At 35.6% G+C, this 4,471-nt stretch overlaps 1 pseudogene; it reads left to right on the forward strand.

The window, feature by feature from the left end:
* Window positions 1-959: 959 nt before the first annotated feature.
* Window positions 960-1,492, forward strand: LOC121366248 (annotated as a pseudogene).
* The last annotated feature ends 2,979 nt before the right edge of the window (window positions 1,493-4,471 follow it).

A 4,471-nucleotide genomic window follows, 5' to 3' on the forward strand; every position in this document is an offset into this window, starting at 1 on the left:
GAAGTTCCTCACGGAATTCTGCCACTAAACGGAGGGTGTCTATAGGCACGATGTTGGACATAAAAAGTCACTTGAGGATTCTCTTCAGCTAACTTGCTTACATGACTGTTAATGTAGTCTCTGTAAGATTGGAATAAAAGTCATTGTAACGTTAAATATTTGTATTACCTCATTCCTTTACTGCTACCGCCCCATTTACAATAGTTTAGAGTGAGTTTTTTCAGCTGGCATACGTAGCGAGAAAACACCATTTTGCATCGGAGCAATGTGAGCCATTTCTACAATTGAACACCACGTGCTCAAGGGAGCCTGAGGACTGAGGTGCTCGGGTACAATGGGAGGTCAAATGGGCGGGGCTACACCCAATTTTGACTGCTTCCTGACCACGTATATTTTTTATCCATGCAAGCCTGTAGTTGATTTTCTACTAACTGACGTCTTGTTCTTTGAAGGAGCTTTTAAAATGGAGCAGAAACATCCAGGACCTGCTAAAATGGGTCCAGGACCAGCTAAAATGGAGCAGAAACATCCAAGGACCTTGCTAAAACAGACGAAAAACATCTTATAGACACTGAAATAGACAACAAGAAAGATGAACAAGGAAAGAAAGGGGAAGAAAAACCGTCTAGTCCACTTGTTTATTCTCCATGCAAACTCACCTAGGACCACTGACAAAAGAATATACACTATTAAACACAGAAATATCTCAGTAAAGTTTGAATGTGACTCTCGTTACACTCCCCTAGAGAGCATAGGTACAGGAGCATATGGAGTGGTTTGTGCCGCCAAGGACAACAGAACGGGTCGTAAGGTAGCTATAAAAAAGATACCAAAAGCATTTGATGACTTGACTATTGCAAAGAGAACATATCGCGAGTTAAAGATTCTTCGTCATTTACGACATGAAAATATTATCTCAATATTAGACGTAATGGAACCGCCGATAATGACGCCACCTTCATGATGTCTATGTTGTGTTAGATTTAATGGAGAGCGATCTTCATCATATAATCCATTGTTCAACCTCTCAGTGATGAACACATCAAATACTTCCTCTACCAAATATCTCGAGGACTTAAATATATTCATTCTGCTAACGTCATACATAGAGACTTAAAACCCAGCAATTACTAATAAACAAAATTGTGAACTAAAAATCGGAGACTTTGGAATGGCACGAGGACTGTCTTCAACACCCGAGGATCACTCCACTTTTTTGACAGAGTATGTAGCCAATAGGTGGTATAGAGCACCAGAATTAATGCTATCATTAGTGAATATACTGCTTCCTTGACTATGTGGTCTCTGGGTTGTATTTTTGCGAGATGATTGGTCGGCGGCAATTATTTCCCGGCAAAAATTATGTTAATCATTTACAACTCGGTGTTGAGTGTAGATTGGGACCCCTACAGATGAATATATTGAGAGTATAGGGTCTGATAAAGTGAAAAAACATACATCAAGACTTTGCGCCGGAAAGAAAACCAGTTGATTTAAGTGGTTATTTCCTAATGCCAGTAAAGATGCCATAGATCTGTTAGGGAAGTTATTACAAACTCAATCCAAGAAATCGTTGTACAGCTGAATATACTCTATCTCATTTATATCTCTCTCTTTATCATGATATAAGCGATGAACCTATTTGTACTCCACCATTTGACTTTAGCTTGAGAAAGAAACTCACTTCTAAAGTAAGCAACATGACAATGTATTTACAATGAGCTAGTTTGTGTGACTATTCCAGGACTATGTGCCACTTTCATCTTGTTCTCTCTCTTCTCTTTAATTTCTACAATTTTTAACTCAAAAGAACATAAAATTTAGACCTTACATGAGACATTTCATAAACTGAGCAATTGGAATGTTTTGGGAATGCTATATGTTTACAATATAAAAATGAGTACTGGGGTATAGTGGTTGTTTCCCAACTATATTTCAATACACACAGTAGTGTGTAATAGATTTGGAAGTTATATTATAATGTTATATACAAATAACAAACAATAATCAAGCTCATTTCCTTAACAACACATGTACTGACTATGTTAGTAAGTTACTAAGTGTCTTTCTTTGTTTATAGGAATTATTACATAGTGCATTTACTGGATGAGGTCAAGAGTATCATAAATGTCGCTTACCAATTCCTCCTAATGACCAGGTAAAAGATGCTCTTAAGAAGATGATGGTAGAAAGAGAGAAGGTTATGGAGACTGATGCTGAGAGAGGAAACGAGAACAGAAAGAAGGTCAACCATGATGATTATTATAATAGTGGTAATAGAAATTGAAAGTTATTAGTTGTGATTTGTTTAGTTAAAAATATAATCTTGTTAATTTAAAAGAATACCAAACCAAATGGTATTTTAGTAATACAGAATGTTTGTTGATATTAACAAATTGGTTAACTTAACAACTTAATTTCCTATCAATGGAGTCTATAAACTGGAAATATACAAGTACAAAACTTGGAAGTGAAAGTGAAAGTACAACTATGTGACAGTTTTCTAGCCTTCCTACATAATTGTACTGTTAACTATATTTTAATAAATTACTTAATAACTATGTCAATACCAATAACTTATGATAATTTTCTCTGTTCTTTCTGTTCACTTGCAGCTGCAAAAAAAGAAAGAGATTAGAAGAAAGAAAAAGAAAACAGTTCAATTTGAAACAAATCCTAAACTCAGACAAAGTCAAGAAGAAACCTAAAGTCTATTCTCCACTTACAGAGAGTGATAAATCAGTCTTGGAACATTGAACAAGATACAACAGGCTGCTATGAATCCATCAACCAGACGTCTTGTATCCAAGGAAGGCAGAGAGGAATTTAACCAACAAGAACTTCTTATAAGACAACAAGCTGAACATTTAGACAAACAACAAAAACAATAATAGAACAAACAAAGAAGGATCCAACAACAAGCAGAACAAATAAGAATATTAGTTCATCAACAAAAGATTCTCATTCGAGAATGCAAAGCCTCTGGTATTAAGATCCCTCTAAGTACACCCAGTCCTCTGACTACAGCTCCTCTTGCAATCTCAGCCACACCCCTAGCCAGTACAGCAACGAACACTGACCAATAGTAAAACCCGTCTCAATCACAATTATCAGTCAAGTCTGAACTTCCCAGAAAGAGCAAAAGCTTGTCTCAATGTAAGACCAATGTAGCCACAACTTCCGCTAACAACTTACATCCTCATCCTCCTGCTCCTCTTCCACCCCCACAACCACACCCCCTAATATATCAGCACTCTCTCCCTCCTCCTTCACATCCTCCCTCTCAATCTGTCGAACCTTCAGTCTCCTCTTTACCTAATATGCAACACAATCCACAAGTCACTTATCCCATGACTCCACCCACAATCCCTTATGTACCACCTCCTACTTCACTTTTACCAGAACAATTATCCTATGCCTCCAATGCCGTCAAGATCTCCAGATTATATCGGCCCCCACCGTATGGGCCCCCATCACAAGGTCTCTTAGCCATGACAACCTCGGGACCCTTCATTGCAATATTTAGGACCTCCTCCTGATTTCTTTTTCACCATTAACTTCTAAGAATTAATGGAACTTACATCTCAAGAACTTCATAAATTAAATCCTTATGCTCCTCAATCAGTGGGATCATTTGTACCACCTCTTCAAGAAGATTTAGATAACATATTCAATTTACCTACAGGATGTGGTGCTGGTTATGGTGGTTGGTATACCAGATGATGAATTACATGTCTCAATACAGACAAAATGGAAATGTAGTAATACACTATTATAATTGTTCTTATAACTATCCATTTAGTCATACTAAGTGTCCATCTATTTACTTCTATTGTCTTCTATTTATTTAATTTGTCAATTCATTCTTTCATCAAATTGAAAGTGAAATAATATACTATATCTATTATTTCTACTCTATTTAATAACTATATTAACATGATTAATTTATTCTATCTTATTTATTTGTCTATATAGCAATGAGGTCCTCCATCAGCTAGTTTACTTCAGGAATGGTTACAAGACATTGACAATTTAGACCCCTCAAGGATTAGAGGCTCTTCAACATGAGATGGAGTTTGGTTCACCAGACATTTTCTTTAGAGATCTTGACAAATTGTAACTGTAAACATTTTCTCTTTTTCTTTTTTAATTTCCTATTATTCAAAATTTATGGTATCAATATTATTATTTATAAAATAAATTGCATTGCAAAGTTCTCCATTTAAGATTTAACAAATGGGATTACGACACTGTGATTATTTAAATTATTGAATTAATTTAATGACAAGTAAAACTAATTTATTAACAATTTAAAAATAGGACATTTCAAAAGCACAGGTGCTTACTGACTTCCTTCACGTTCATTTACATATTCTACAAATTCTCGACACAATTTTATGTTTTTTCTCTGCAAATCCAAAGCATCCAACAACTTCTTATAAGTAGTTTCATTTTTCCTTTCCTCATCTGC

Source organism: Gigantopelta aegis, unplaced genomic scaffold (assembly GCF_016097555.1).
Source record: "Gigantopelta aegis isolate Gae_Host unplaced genomic scaffold, Gae_host_genome ctg5090_pilon_pilon, whole genome shotgun sequence".
NCBI lineage: Eukaryota > Metazoa > Mollusca > Gastropoda > Neomphalida > Peltospiridae > Gigantopelta > Gigantopelta aegis.